This window comes from Ammospiza nelsoni, chromosome 28 (genome assembly GCF_027579445.1).
Source record: "Ammospiza nelsoni isolate bAmmNel1 chromosome 28, bAmmNel1.pri, whole genome shotgun sequence".
Lineage (NCBI taxonomy): Eukaryota > Metazoa > Chordata > Aves > Passeriformes > Passerellidae > Ammospiza > Ammospiza nelsoni.
The window spans coordinates 3,765,071-3,781,606 of NC_080660.1; the positions used below are offsets into that span (position 1 = coordinate 3,765,071).

Below are 16,536 nucleotides of genomic sequence, written 5' to 3' on the forward strand. Positions count from 1 at the left end.
CCCCTGCTGGCCGGGAGTGCTCCCTGCAGCGCCCCCTGCTGGGCGGGAGTGCTCCCTGCAGGTCTCCCTGCTGGCCGTGGTTATAACTGCCACAAAAACCAACAGCGCTGAGCGGGAGGGAAAGTTCTGGGTTTGTGTTGTTTGTTCTGTTCTGGTTTATCAATTTCCCAGGAAAGAGAAGTTATTCATTTCCCTTCACTTTGGCCTGGAAGCCAGAACATATTTGAAATTAAAAAAAATTTTGGGGATGGGTTTCTTTCCATTCTAGGATTTTTCCCAGTTTCTTTTGCAGATAATTCTCATTTAAATGAGTTGCAAACTTCTGGGTTCCAGCGTGGAGGCGACAGTTACCCCATGAGCAGATAGGGTCAGGGACTTGGCTACCTCATGCTCTGCCATTTAAGCCAGTTGCGTCACCAAGGGCCCTCTCCCAAAGTGGCTCTTCTGGTCACCTGGCTACTCAGGAGCTGGCTTTGTCAAAGTGTCACACTGTCCCCAGTGTGCCATGGCTGACAGATGGTGGACAGACAGGGCCCTGTCTCAACAAAAGCAAAGCCTGACCCACCCCTGCCACACACAGCTGTTCCAAAATGTCTCCAGACTTCAAATTTTTCCTGTCTTTGACACCTCACCCTGTGCCATGGCCTGATGCCAAATGCCCTGGGCAAATGGGAGGCTCAGGAACATCCTCAGGGCCTTTGTGACATCCTGGTGTGGGGAACATGTCAGAGGAGGGGTTTGGGACAGGGGACAAGAGAATCCAGAGCCTCCTGAAGGCCACTTTGGCCATCAGAGCAAGGAAGGTCCATGGCTCTGCCACATTCCTCTGGTGGAGGAAACGTGATAGGCGGGAAGTGTTCGGGGATTGTTCTTTGTTGGTGGCTTTCCCTGGAAATCATTCCTTGTGTGACAATTTGGGCTCTAGACCTTGTTGCTGTTGCTATTGGTTTTGTTCTTTCATTACTGATGCAGGAACTCTCAGACTTTTGGGATCTTTGTGCCTCCATGGGGAGCGGGAGGGAAAGGGGGAGCAGCCTGTGGTTTTTAGTGGCAACCCAGAACTGGAGAATCCCATTCCTAAAGCCCCACTAAGCTGAACAAACACCATCTCTGCCAGTTTAACCAAAAAACTGCATTTTGGACTAAATAAGAAGGAAATGGGGCCAGTGTCCCCTGGCACTGGGAGGAGCCTGGCAAGCCATGGATGTACTGGGAGCACTGGGAAGGGGAAAGGGGAGCACTGGGTGCCCTGTGCAGCCCCCCCTGACTCATGGTCATCACCCCAGGCAGGATGGGCCAAAACGGGAGCCATGGGACGGGGACTCCCAGTGTCCCCCATATTGTCACCGCACGTTCCCATGGATGTCACTGGTGTCCTGCAGTCACCCATGTGGTCCTGGCAGCTCTGCGTGGGTCACCTGGGGGTCCTTGGGGGGAACACTAAGAGACACCTGGCTTGGGGTGACATCCATGGGTGACATGTCCATGTCCCCACCCATCCCCCATACTCACCCCCTGCCCCCTCATGTCCAGCCCCTCCCCCACCTGCAGGGGATAGGGGGTTCTGGGGGGCCCTGTGGGGATAAGGGGGGGTCTGAGGGGTGTCTGGGGAGGGGGTCAGGGAGAGCCATGGCTGGAACTCCCCACTCACCTGTCCTGGGATTTCCTGAGAGCTGCAAGAAAATGAGGATGGGGTGATAATGGGGTGTCCTGGGCCCCAACCCCACCTGGGACATTTAAATGCCCACTGGAGCCCTGAGCCCCCACCAGACACTGATTTCTACAGAACTCCCATGCCCCTGCACCCCAAAGCATCCCTGAGGAGCCCCAGAACACCTGAGCCACCCAGGTACTCCAACGCCCTCCCCAGGTACCCTGACCCCCTGAGCACCCCTCAAGCCTGAAGGAACCCCAAGAATGGAATGCAGAGAAGCCTCCAAACTGCTTCAGGATCCCTGAGGAGCTCTCAACATCCCTGCACAACTCTCCAACACCTGCCTAAAAGCTCCCAGGAGATCCTAGTGACACCCCAATATTCCTCAAGGCCCTTCCTGGCACCGCCCAGGACCTTCCAAAAGGCCCCCAAAGCTGTGAGCACCCTAAGCAAAGGTCACTGGGGGCTCAGCTTCCTCTAGGTCAGGGGCTTTGGGTGATGCCCCAACAGCCCCCCCAGTGTGTGGGGCTTCCCTCCAGTTCCTCTAGGACCTCATCTTACTCCATTGTCACCCACCCTGGTGGTACCACAAGTGACAGCACCCGATGACAGCCAGGAGCTGGAACAGGAGGGTCCTGCTGACATTCACAGCCATTGCTGGTGACAGAGAAGATACATTGGAGTCACCCTGAAATACAGGCGCCCAGAACCCCCCAGCAACCCTGTGTGACCCTACCTGTGACCCAGGGCCAGCTCAGGGCTGAGTGCCAGGAACACGCGGTGCCCTTCCTGTCCCAGCTGGTTGGTGGCCACGCACTGGTAGGTGCCCGAATGTCCCATACGGATGGCCCTGAGCTCCAGGAGGGGCCCGCGGGCCACCTCCTGCCCGTTGTGCAGCCAGGTGAAGGTGACAGGGGCTAAGCCCACCTGCACTGAGCAGTGCAGGGTCATATTGTCACCCGCACGCATCTGGTGTGACAGGGGACCGGGGCTGATGGTGGCATTGGCCGCGGGCACTGCGGGGAAAGAGACGGTGCTGGCACCTGGTGAGGTGGAATGGGGTTGCTGTGGGTGGGGTCACCCCCAGCCCGAGGGTCCCACTCACCCAGGACGGTGACATTCAGGGTGTCACTCTCGGCCACGCTGTTCCCATCACTGACCCGGCACCTGTACCGGCCGCTGTCATTGTCCCCAACGTGGTGCAGCTCCAGGCGGGGGCCGGTTCCCAGCAGTGCCCCTGAGCCCTCCTGGTGCCAGGAGAAGGTCAGAGGACCTGTCCCCACGGCCACCGCACAGCTCAGCACCAGGTGGTCCCCAAGTGCAACCTGTCCCCCAGGGGGCTCCACCAACAGGGACACCCCCAAGGGCGGGACCCCTGCATGAGAGTGGGACAGCAGGGGACAGTGAGGGACCCGGGGGGATGTCAAGGAGGGGCAGGGGAATTCCAGTGAGGGGGAGGGGGTGCATAGAAAGGAACCCCGAGAGATGATAAGGGGGTCAGGGAGGGAACAACTGGAGAGGGAGGTGAGCAACACCAGGAAGGGTACGGGGACCATGGGAGGGGATGGTGAGACTTGGGCAATGTGCAGAGACCTGAGAGAGGGGTTGAAGGACCCAGGGATGAGGAAGGGGACCCCACGAAGGATGGAGGGAAACACAAGCCAGGAATGGGGGAACCTAAGGAGCAACCCGGGGCAGCGATGGCAAACACAGAAAATGCACCAGGGAAGGATGAGGGTACCCATGTACGGGCTAAGGGTCCCAGGGAGACACCCGAGAAAGGATGGGGGGGGCAGAGAGGGATCTGGAAAAGGTTGGGTGCCCCAGAGCAGGCGTCAGGGAGGGCTGGGAGATGCCAGGCACTGTGGGGGACCCAAGGCATCTGTGGGGTTCTCCGTGCCCATCCCCACACTCACTGCTCACCATGATGAGGAGCCGGTTGCTGCTCTTCTGCACTGATCCCTTCTGGGAGTGCACCTCACAGCCATAATTCCCCGAGGGGGAGACCCCCACGGAGGGCACCAGCAGCTGCAGGGACCCCTGTGGACCCCCACCACCTGCCCATCCCGGTAGAACACGTGCAGGAGGGGGGCTCGGGGCCGCAGGGGACTGGGGCTGCTGAGGCACCTGAGAGTCAGGGGCGAGCCCTCAGTGAGCTCACGGGGACCTCAAGCAACCGAGAAGAGCTCAGGGCAGGAGAGGAGAGGTGAGGACTGTGAGTCTGAGTGCACTGGGAAGTGGCTTTGGGGTTTTCAAGATATTGGGGTTCCAGCCGTGTGGGTGCTCACCATGCACTGTCACTGGTGCTGACCGTGACTGCCAAGACCCTACCACGCCATCACATTGGTAGCAGCCGCTGTGGTGCAGCTGCAGAGGTGAAAGGGACACCTTGGTCCTCCTGAGGGAACTCCCGAGATCCTTCTCCTTCCGGTAAAATCGCACCCTGGTGAGATGGTTTTCCTGCCGGCACCGGCAGCGCAGTGTCAAGGTGTCCCCCTCCAGCAGTGCCCGCGCTGGCACCTGCAGCACCAGTGGGTCTGTGGGACAGGAAGGTCACATCTCACTGATGAGACTGGTCTGAGGTGGGTGCCCATAGCACCGGGGATATGTGGGTGCACTGGGGTGCTCTGGGATGCACTGGGATGTCCCTGTGTGCAGGGCACAGGCTCTTGTCACACGAGGGGTGTGAGGCCACCTACGGAGTGGAGCCAACCCTGACCGCTCTGGGGCCCCCATGATCATTCAAGGTCTCCCCTCACCATCTAAGACTGTCAAGGTGGGGCTGCGCCCAGTGCCGGGTCTGTCACACCAGTAGGTGCCACTCTCGGCGACAGTGAGGCGGTCCTGTCCCTCCTGCCACCAGCGCTGCCTGTCCTTGTACCAGGTGGTGGCACCAGCAGTCCCCGAGCCCTGGCAGGTCAGTGTCACCCGGTCCCACAGCACTGCTGGCCTCCAGGGGGGCTCCACCACGAGCTGGGTGGTCTGGACACCTACGGGTGACAGGGGACACCAGCCTGCCCGGGCGACGATGGAGCTGGGCACAGCAGGGTGGTGCCATGGCATCCCCCAAGGACTCACCAGCGAGGCCGAGGGTCTGGGCTGGAAGGGAGAAGGGACAGGGCTCAGTGGGGGTGTCACCATGGGGACAGAGGCACATGGGGTACAGGGTGTGGTGGCTGTCCCCAAACTGTCCTCATGGGGACAGATGCTCTTGTGGGAAAGTGTGTGGGTGGTCTCCAAAAGTCTGGACAGGCAGGGGGACATGTCTGTGTCACAGCCACCCGTGCACCACATCCATGTGGCACAGACACCTTGGGAACAGGGACATGGAGGCCACCCTGGGCTGAGGCAGAACATGGGGACACTGAGAACACGCCGGGCATGAGGACACCACAGACACAGCCCATGCTGGCCCAGGTCACCCCCACCAGCTCATGATCCCATCCCCATGATCTCATCCCCATGGCCACATCCTCACTGTTCTTGTCCCCTTCTGTCCCTGCATCCCCGAATTCCCTTGTCCCTATGTCCAGAGCTACCTGTGCCCAAAGGTGCCAGTCCCCACATTCCTGTCCTCACATCCCCATCCCCAAATTCCTGCCCCCTCTTCCTGTCCCCAAAGCCATCCTACATCCCCAGTCCCACCAAGGTCCACTGTGGGTAACATGGACTGGCTCTGCTGGCATTGGGGACCTCAGGGGACCTTACAGACCCCCTGTGCCCCCTCCCCTCCCCATCCCTGGGGTGTCAGGCCCGTGCCTGGGGCACTCACCCCACAGGAGCAGCGCCACCTTCCCGGCCATCCCGGTGTCCCCACCCATGTGCACTGGCTGTCACTCGCTGCTGTGGCCACTGCTCCCCTGGCTGGCGGCTCTTCGGATGAAGGGGAAGGAAGCGAGGTCACGTCTGTCCCCACGTGTAGGTGGCCCTTGGTGGGGGCAGGGTGGCCACAAGCCGGGCACAGGCTGTGGGCAGGATGAGGACAGGATGGGGACAGGGTGGGGGATGGTGCTTCCAGGAGTGGGGGGCTCAGGGGATGTGGGGAACCAAGGATGGGTGTCCAGGAGAATGGGGGTCCAGGGGAATTGGGGTCTCCATGCCTGGGGGGATTCAGGGATGGGGGTGCTGTAAGAACATGGTCCCCAGGGATTTGGGGTAATGGCATGTGCGTTGCAGGGTTGGGGGTGCTGGGGGAAAATGGGGACCCTCAGGAACAGGGGTTCTAGGGGAAGAAGCAGCCCATGGGATGGGATCAAGGCAATGGTGGTGCTGGGCAAGGGCAGTCCTGGGATGGGGGTCCCCAGGGAGGAGAGACCAAGGCCATGGGGGTCCCATGGTTGGGTTCCCAGGTGAATGGGGGTACCAGGGATGGGCAGTGGCGCAATGGACACAGGGATCTCAGCTCCTTCCCTGGGTACTTCAGATTTTGGGTGACCAACAGCCTAGCAAAGCCAGCCTGGGGTGCTCATTCCCTGGTCAGAAACACATGGGGGTCCTGGATAGCTCTACCTCTGTGCCCTCCCCCATCCTTGAATTTTTCCTCTCTTTATTTCTCTTTGTTGCTTATTTTCCTCACTTTTGTACCATGTCTCCTCACCCCCATTCCTGACTTAGCAATCTGAGGGAGCACCTGAGCAGGGAAGGGGTTGGAGGGACCAGGGGGGACGTAAAATGGGGAGTGGGGAATGCAGGGATGGGTGGGGAGGCTGTGGGTGATGGAGGTGTTGGGCAATGCCTCCTCAACACTTTCACTTTCCTTTTCCTGGCCAAGAAAGAAGAGACCGTTGGTGCTCAATTTCAGATGTGAAAGTGGGGGGTTCTGTCCTAGGGTAGCACATCCAGGGGCTCCTTTCCTGGGAGGATCCTGACCCAGGGGTGACACATGCTGGCATGGGGTGTCCTGTCCCCATGGGTGGCACTTCTAGAAATGTCCCTGCACATTCCTGGCTGAGTGCCTGTCCCAGGGGTGGCAAATCCTGGGGACCCCTGTCAATGCAAGGCTGGGGCCCAGCCATGGCCCAGCCCCACTGCACAGGGATGGCCATTGCCCAGCCCTGCTCTGCCCAGCCCCAGGGGGCAGCCAGCACCTGAGGGTCCCCCCTGCCCCCTTGGCTTTGATTCTGCAGCTTTAGAGCTGCTGCAGAGGTGAGAATTCTGTGGGGGGAAAAGGCCTGCCTGTGGTTCGCACAGCCCTGCAAGAAGCACAAAACCCAAAAGGAGCCCAAGCAGTGGCTCTGTGAGGGCCTTTGATGGTTTTCAGAGCAGGGCTGGCTGGAAACTCCCCCTGCAGGGGCAGCTGAAAGGGAACCAGTCTGGAAATGCAGCAATTGATCATTTTGTGCCTGTGCCCAAGGGACTGAGAGAGCCCCAGAACTACTGCAAATGCCACATCAATCTGCTCAACAACCTGACCTGGACCCTCCTCCTCCTCCCTGCCTTGCCATGCATGGACAGGGGCCGCATGCCCTGCACCCACCACAGCCACTCTCTCACTGCCCTCCACACCTGGGTGGGGAGAGAAAATTGAGCAAAGGGTTCCTGGGTTGAAACAAGGACCAGGAGAGATCACTCGTCAGATCCTGTCACAGTTAAAACTGCTTATGATTTAGAGATATGAATTGAATTTATTGCTGACAGAATCAGAGCAAGATAAGGATAGGTCAAATAAACCCTTCAATACTCCTTCCCCCTATTATGAATAACTTTGTAGTCATTGGCTTTCACTATTATATTGGTTTTTCCAAAATATTTTAATGTAATATAGTTTGTAATCAGTTCTTAACTGCTTTTGATACACTACAGTTTGTTTGCCTTTTTACTGTAATCCCTGTGTAGAACATATTTTTTAGTGTGATAAACATATTATAATTTAGGCTCTCCCAAAAGATCAAGATAGAGACAATGAGCTGTGTATTACAACATTAACTGTTGCAGAAGTAGCTAAAGCCTTTATTTGCGTAACTAAGTGACAATGATGAGAATAAGTAAAATAATTTTGTGAAATAGCTAATGGTGATTTAATGTACTGGTGGAGTATCTCATCTGTATGATAGGAACACGTTGAAAAGTAGCAGGTAAATAAACATCAAAAGAGAGAATGTAAAGAGGAATTTACCACTGACCGTTCAGTTATCAAGAACTGTCAAACCACAGAACAGGGGGGCCTTGTGAGGACATAAAATATATAAATTTAATCTGCAGGATGACATGTACTTTATGAAAATGAATCAAGGGTCAAACCAAGCAAAAGAATTCACAGAACATTTGAACTGGAAGGAATTTGAATTTGTGTAATCCTCCTGAGTATGTATTTCACCAATACATTGCAAAGCTATGTAAAGAGAATTGCTATAGTTATCCATGGTCCTCTGGCAGTTTCCAAGCACCCAGCAGGCTGTTTACTGTTCCTTTTATCCCTTATTAAACATTTACAAATTTTAAATAGTGAGCCTTGTTTCTCACGCAGTTTGACCAAAAAAATGAATTTTGAGTACAATAAGAGGGAAAAATGTCGTGTTCTCCCCCAGCACTGGTAGGGGGAATGAGGAGCCCTGTGGGGTGCTGTGAAGCAGAAGAAGAGACCCCTGAGGGGAATCAATGCCCCCGAGTACCCCCATGCACCCCAGAGTCACAGCACATCATCGTAGTCACGGGGGTCCCGCTGTCCCCCGTGGGGTCCCGACAGCTCTGTGTTGGTCACTTGTGGATCTCGAGGTGGGGCAGGGCTGGGGGACACCCATTGGTACCCTGAGAGTGACACCGGTTGTGGGGACCTGGGTGGGGGTAACACATGTTGGTGATTTGTCCCTGTCCCCCCCTGTACTCACCCTCTGCCCACTCAGTGCCCATGATGTGGGTGTTGAGCACAGCCCCCTCCTCTATGGGGGGTTCCTGTGGGGATAAGGGGGGTCTGGGTGGTGTCGGGGGAGGGGGAAAGGGGAGTCCCAGCCTGAGCTCTCCACTCACATGTCCTGGAGCTTCCTGGCAGCTGGAAGGGAAAGGGGAAGGGGTGACCATGGGGACCCCAGGACCCCTGAACCTTCCTGGGACCTTGGCAGCTCCAACCACCGACTGGACCCCTAAATCCCCACTGCATCCCCGAATCCCAATGGACCCCTGATTCCCCCCAGACACTCTGAGCACCCCTGAACCCCCCCAGAACTTCTGCACCACCACAGTGCCCCCAACTCCCCTGGTGCCCCCAACCCTCTGAGTCCCCAGAACCCCAAGTCTGGCAGGGAGGGGCACCCCCAAACTCCCCCACATCCCCAGAAAGATCCCCCAACATTCCTGCACATCCCTCCAGGACCTCCACAAACCCTCCAGGATCTCCCTGTGCCATGCTAATGTTCCTTAAAGCCCACTCAGGGAAGGCCCTGGAGCCCAACCAAGACCCTCCAAATTCCCCCCAAATCCCTCAGGACCTCCAGCTGAGGTCACTGCAGGCTCAGTGTCCCCCAGCTCAGGGGCCCTGGGAGCTGATCTCTGACCCCACTCTGGGGTCTCCCCCTCACTCCAGGACCCCCATCCCCCCCCATTGTCACCCACCCCTGTTGTGCCACCAGTGACAGCCCCCGATGACAGCCATGAGCAGGTGGAGGAACAGGAGGGTCCTGCCGACATTCACAGCAACTGCTGGGGACAGAGGGGACACATCGGAGTCACCTAAACCCTGGGGGTCCTGAACCCCTGGTGACCCTGTGTGACCCCACCTGTAATTCCTGATTCCTCCCAGGACGAGCCAGGTGTCACCTCCAGGGCCAGCTCAGGGCTGAGTGCCTGGAACACGCGGTGCCTGTCCTGTCCCAGCTGGTTGGTGGCCATGCACTGGTAGGTGCCCGAATGTTCCACATTGATGTCCCCGAGCTCCAGGAGGGGACTCCGGGCCACCTCCTGCCTGTTGTGCAGCCAGGTGAAGGTGACAGGGGTTGAGCCCACCTGCACTGAGCAGCACAGGGTCACGTTGTCACCTGCACGCACCTGGTCTGACAGGGGATGATGGCTGATGGTGGCATTGGCCACGGGCACTGTGGGGACACAGATAGGGCTGGCACCAGGCGAGGTGGGATGGGGGAGCCGTGGGTGGGGTCATCCCCAGCCCGAGGGTCCTGCTCACCCAGGACGGTGACATTCAGGGGGTCACTCTCGGCCACGCCGTTCCCAACACTGACCCGGCACCGGTACTGGCCGCTGTCATTGTCCCCAACGTGGCGCAGCTCCAGGCGGGAGCTGGTGCCTAGCAGTGCCCCCGAGCCCTCCCGGTGCCAGGAGAAGGACAGGGGACCTGTCCCCACAGGCACTGTGCAGTTCAGCACCAGGCGGTCCCCGAGTGCCACCTGTCCCCCGGGGGGCTGCAATGACAGGGACACCCCCGAGGGCGGGACCCCCGCGGGAGAGTGGGACAGCAGGGGACAGTGAGGAACCCGGGGGGGGTGTCAAGGAGGGGCAGGGGAATTCCAGTGAGGGAGAGGGGGTGCAGAGATTGGGGAGGGGGACTTAGGAACCCCGAGAGATGATAAGGGGGTCAGGGAGGGAACAACTGGAGAGGGAGGTGGGCAACACCAGGAAGGGTACGGGGACCATGGGAGGGGATGGTGAGACTTGGGCAATGTGCAGAGACCTGAGAGAGGGGTGGAGGTACCCAGGGATGGGGGAGGGGACCCAATGAAGGATGGAGGGAAACACAAGCCAGGAATGGGGGAACCTAAGGAGCAACCCGGGGCAGCGATGGCAGGACACAGAAAATGCACCAGGGAAGGATGAGGGTACCCATGTACGGGCTGGGGGTCCCGGGGAGACACCCGAGAGAGGATGGGGGGAGCCTGGGGGGGATCTGGAAAAGGTTGGGTACCCCAGAGCAGGCGTCAGGAAAGTCTGGGGAGTGCCAGGCAGTGTGGGGGACCCGAGGCATCTGTGGGGGCTCCCCGTGCCAATCCCCACACTCACTGCACACCATGACAAGGAGGCAGTTGCTGCTCTTCTGCATGGAACCCCCCTGGGAGTGCACCTCACAGCCATAATTCCCTGAGTGGGAGACCCCCACAGTGGGCAGCAGCAGCTGCGGGGACCCCTGGGGGCCCCCCACCACCTGCCCATCCCGGTAGAACACGTGCAGGAGGGGGGCTCGGGGCCGCAGGGGCTGGGGGTGCTGAGGCACCTGAGAGTCAGGGGGGACCCCTCAGTGAGCTCACAGGGACCCTCCAGCACCGGCAGAGAAAAGAGCTTTGGGAAGGAGAGGAGAGTCTGAGTGCACTGGGAAGTGGCTTTGGGGTTGTCAAGATATTGGAGTTCCAGCCGTGTGGGTGCTCACCATGCACTGTCACTGGTGCTGACCGTGACTGCCAGGACCCCACCAAGCCCTCACATTGGTAGTGACCGCTGCAGGTGAGGTGGTGCAGCTGCAGGGGGACAGGAACAGCGCAGTCCTCCTGAGGGACCCCCTGACATCGTTCTCCTCACGGTAAAATTGCACCCTGGTGAGATGGTTTTCCTGCCGGCACCGGCAGCGCAGTGTCAAGGTGTCCCCCTCCAGCAGTGCCCACGCTGGCACCTGCAGCACCAGCTGGTCTGTGGGACAGGAAGGTCACATCTCACTGATGAGACTGTTCTGGGGTGGGTGCCCATAGCATGGGGACATGCGGGTGCTCTGGGGTGCTCCGGGGTGCACTGGGATGTCCCTGTGTGCAGGGCACAAGCTCTTGTCACACGAGGGGTGTGAGGCCATCCACGGACTGGAGCCCACCCTGACTGCTCTGGGGCCCCCATGATCATTCAAGGTCTCCCCTCACCATCTAAGACTGTCAAGGTGGGGCTGCGCCCAGTGCCGAGTCTGTCACGTGTAGGTGCCACTCTCGGTGACAATGAGGCGGTTGTGTCCCTCCTGCCACCAACGCTGCCCGACCTTGTACCAGGTGGTGGCACCGGCAGTCCCCGAGCCCTGGCAGGTCAGTGTCACCCGGTCCCACAGCACCGCTGGCCTCCAGGGGGGCTGCACCAGGAGCTGGGTGGTCTGGGCACCTGTGGGTGACAGGGGACACCAGCCTGCCAGGGCCAGTGTGGGGCTGGGGACAGCGGGATGGGGCCATGGCATCCCCCGAGGACTCACCAGTGAGGCCGAGGGTCTGGGCTGGAAGGGAGAAGGGACAGGGCTTAGTGGGGGTGTCACCATTGGGACAGAGGCACATGGGGTACAGGGTGTGGTGGCTGTCCCCAAACTGTCCTCATGGGGAGAGATGCTCTTGTGGGAAAGTGTGTGGGTGGTCCCAAATGTAAGGACAGGCAAGGGGATATGTCTTTGTCACAGCCACCCGTGTACCACATCCCTGTGGCACAGACACCTTGGGAACAGGGACATGGAGGCCACCCTGGGCTGAGGCAGAACATGGGGACACTGTGGACACCCCGGGCACAAGGACACCAAAGACACAGCCCATGCTGACCCAGGGGACCTCCACCAGCTCATGATCCCCTCCACGTGATCCCATCCCCATGGCCATATCCTCACAGTTCTTGTCCCTGCATCCCAGTTCCCTTGTCCCTATCCCCAGAGCTCCCTGAGCCCAAAGGTACCAGTCCCCACATTCCTGTCCCCACATCCCCATCCCCAAATTCCTGCCCCTCTTCCTGTCTCCAAAGCCACCCTACATCCCCAGCCCTACCCAGGTCCACTGTGGGTAACATGGACTGGCTCTGCTGGCATTGAGGACGTCAGGAGACCCCACAGCCCCCTGTGCCCCCTCCCCTCCCCATCCCTGGGGTTTCATGCCCGTGCCTGGGGCACTCACCCCACAGGAGCAGCGCCACCTTCCCGGCCATCCCGGTGTCCCCAGCCATGTGCACTGGCTGTCACTCGCTGCTGTGGCCACCGCTCCCCTGGCTGGCGGCTCTTCGGATGAAGGGGAAGGAAGCGAGGTCACGTCTCACCCTCATGCGTTGGTGGCCCTTGGTGGGGGCAGGCTGGGGAGAGGCTGGGGACACGGGTGGGTGGGACAAAATGGGACGTGGGGTTCCCAGGAGTGGGGAACTTGGTGGTTTTGCGGGAGGCAGGAATGGGGTCACTGGTAAATGGGGTCCTGAGGAGGGGGAATATCCGGCAATGGGGGTGCCATTGGAATGAGCGTCTCCATATCTGGAGGGACTGAGGGATGGGAGTCCCAGGGGAATGTGGGCTCCAAGGATTTGAGTTCATGGGATGGGAGAATGGAGGGTTCTAGGAAGATTTCAGGGGATGGAATGAACGGGAAGGGGTTCCTTGGGAATGGGGTACTGGGCCATGGAGATCCTGGGGAATGTCAGTACCAGGATGGGGGCTGCAGAGAGAGTGGGACATAAGGAATGGAGGTCCCATGTTTCCATTTTTGGGGGAATGTTGTTGCCAGGGATGGGCAGTGGCTGGGTGAGCCCATGGGTTGCAGCTCCTTCCCTGGGTGCTTCAGATTTTGGGGTGACCCAGAGCCAGAACCACCACCACTCGGTGCCGGTGTCCAGGGGGTCACCCCAGAGAGATTCTGAGCTGCTCTGGGTCTGTGTCCCCCTGCCTCCAGTGATTTTTCCCTCTCTTTATTCCATTTCCATCATTTTACCCCTCAATTTCACAGCCCCCCAGTTCGTGCCTTGATGGTCCTTGGGGGCACCTGGAGCAGGGAACAGGCTGGGGGAAGCCCAGGCTGGGGGAAGCCCAGAGTGGGGGAAGCAGGGGTGAGGTGTCTGCAGGGAGGGCTGGGGAGGCTGTGGGGGGTGGGGGAGTGCAGCTTTCACCCCCCAACACTTTCACTTTCTGTCTCCCGCAGAAGAAGGAAAAGGCCATTTGACACCTTTCTCACATGGGGGGGAGGGTTCTGTCCTTAGGGGGCACATCCAGGGGGCTCCTGTCCCGGGGGGATCCTGTCCCAGGGGGGACACAGGCTGGGGAAGAGGTTCCTGTCCTGGAGCTTGGCAGCTTCTGAGGGGTCCAGACTTCTCCATCCTTGCTCGTCCCCTGCTGGATCTGAGCCGGCAAGAGCAGCTGGGGAATGGAGCCCCGGGCAGGAAGGAGCTCCCAAACTCCTGCTCCTGGAAGCCAGTGGCCATCCAAGGGTGGGGCCCAGCCATGGCCCAGCCCCACTGCACAGGGATGGCCATTGCCCAGCCCTGCTTTGGCCAGCCCCAGGGGGCAGCCAGCACCTGAGGGTCCCCCCTGCCCCCTTGGCTTTGATTCTGGCAGCTTTAGAGCTGCAGCAGAGCTGAGAATTCTGTGTTGGCAGAAAAGGCCTGCCTGTGGTTTGCTCAGCCCTGCAAGAAGCACAAACCACAAAGAGAGCCCAAGCAGTGGCTCTGTGAGGGTTTTTGATGGTTTTCAGAGCAGGGCTGGCTGGAAACCGCCCTCTGCAGGGGCAGCTGTGACGCAACCAGTCTGGAAATGCAACAATTGATCATTTCATGCCTTTGCCCAAGGGACTGAGAGAGTCCCATAACTACTGCAAAGACAACAACAATTGGGCTCCTTTTGGGTTTTTGTGCTGCTGTAAGGGCAGAGGAAACCGCAGGCAGGCCCTTTCCGCCCACACAGAATTCTCACCTCTGCAGCAGCTCTAAAGCTGCCAGAATCAAAGCCAAGGGGGCAGGGGGGACCCTCAGGTGCTGGCTGCCACCTGGGGCTGGGCAGAGCAGGGCTGGGCAATGGCCATCCCTGTGCAGTGGGGCTGGGCCATGGCTGGGCCCCACCCTTGCATTGACAGGGGTTCCCAGGATGTGCCACCCCTGGGACAGGCACCCGGCCAGGATTGTGCAGGGACATTTCTGGAACTGCCACCACCTGGGACAGGACCCCCCCATGCCAGGATGTGTCACCCCCTGGGACAGGATCTCCCCAGGACAGGACCCTCCTGGATGTGCCCCCCAGGACAGAAATTCCCCCTTTTCCCATCTGACTCTTAGCACAAATGGCCTCTTCCTTCTTGTCCAGGAAAAAGAAAGTGTAGAGAGGACACAGCCCAACACCTCCATCCCCAAAATCTCCCCCTCCCTCCCTGAAGCCACTGCTCCGCATTTTCGCTCTCCCCTGGGTGCCCCCAACCCCTTCCTTGCTCAGGTGCTCCCCGGGATTGCTGAGCCAGGAACCTGGGCTGAGGGGACATGGCACAAAAGTGAAGAAAAAAAGGAAAAAAGAGAAATAAAGAGAGGAAAATTCAAAGGCAGGGGAGGGCGCAGAAGCAGAGGTACCTAAGACCCCCATGTGATGCCTGCCCAGAAAAGGAGTACCCCAGGAGGGGCAGTGCTGGGCCCTCGGTCACCCCAAAATCTGAGGGATTCAGGGAAGGAGCTGAGACCCCTGTGGCCATCCAGAAACTGCTCATCCCTGGCAGCCCCCATTGTCCTGGAAACCAACCATGGGCGCCCCATTCCTTAAGTCCCACCTTGACTGGGACCCCCATCCCAGTACTGATATTCCCCAGGATCTCCATGGCCCAGCACCCCATTTCCAAGGAACCATCTCCACTTCTTTCCATTCCCCGAAATCCTCTGTCCTCCAGGACCTTGATTCTCCCAGGACGCCCATTCCCACGGGACTTCCATCCCCCAGCGTCCCCGTCTCATGGCCCCAAACCCCTGGAGCTCACGTTCCCCCAGGACTCCCATCCCTGAGTCCCCCCAGCCCTGGGCAACCCATTCCCTTGGCCCCCCCATCCCCAGTGATTCCCCCTCCTCAGGACCTCCATTTCCCAGGACACCCATCCCCACGTCCTCAAACCCACCAAGCCCCCCCCTCCTGGGAACCCATATCACACCTTGCCCCATCCAGCCTTGTCCCCATCCTGTCCCCAGCTTGTGGCCACCCTGCCCCCACCAAGGGCCACCTACACATGGGGACGGACATGACCTCGCTTCCTTCCCCTTCATCCGAAGAGCCGCCAGCCAGGGGAGCGGTGGCCACAGCAGCGAGTGACAGCCAGTGCACATGGCTGGGGACACCGGGATGGCCGGGAAGGTGGTGCTGCTCCTGTGGGGTGAGTGCCCCAGGCATGGGCCTGACACCCTGGGGATGGGGAGGGGGCACAGGGGGCTGTGAGGTCCCCTGACGTCCCCAATGCCAGCAGAGCGCAGAGCCCAGTGTGACCAGAGTTGTGGGGTGGCTTTGGGGACAGGAACACAGAACAGGAACAAAGAACTCAGATGTGGGGACAGGGGGATGGAATGTGGGGACAAGGATGTGGCAGAAGGAACCTTGGAGCTTGAGCAGCTGTGGGGACAGGGACACAAAGATGTTGGGACAGGGACAACAGGACCGGTACCATGTGCTTGGGCCATGAGTCCAGGTGCCATTGGAATGTGACGATGGGCACAGGGCCATGGGGATGTGGGGATGGGGCTGGCAGGGGTAACCTGTGCCAGAATGGCGCCCCATGCATGAGCATGGCTTGACTGCTGTGTCCCTGTCCTTGAGACATCTGTGCCATGCCAGTGCCCCCACACAGACTGTTTGGCAACAGCCCCTAAACCCCATGCCTCTGTGCCTCTGTCCCTGCAGTGCCACCCCCACCCAGCCCTGTCCCTTCTCCCTTCCAGCCCAGACCCTCGGCCTCGCTGGTGAGTCCTCGGGGGATGCCATGGCCCCACCCCGCTGTCCCCAGCTACCTGGTGGCCCTGGCAGGCTGGTGTCCCCTGTCACCCGCAGGTGCCCAGACCACCCAGCTCCTGGTGGAGCCCCCCTGGAGGCCAGCGGTGCTGTGGGACGGGGTGACACTGACCTGCCAGGGCTCGGGGACTGCTGGTGCCACCATCTGGTACAAGGATGGGCAGCGTTGGTGGCAGGAAAGGCGTGATCACTTCACTGTCACTGAGATTGGCACCTACACGTGTGAAAGACCCGGCACCGGGCTCAGTTCTCCCGTGAGAGTCTCAGA

General features: G+C 59.6%; 1 pseudogene; it reads right to left on the reverse strand.

Annotated features, from left to right (window-relative positions):
- Positions 1-7,143: 7,143 nt before the first annotated feature.
- The window catches only part of LOC132084825 (low affinity immunoglobulin gamma Fc region receptor II-like), a 36,481-nt pseudogene continuing 27,088 nt past the window's right edge, over positions 7,144-16,536 (reverse strand).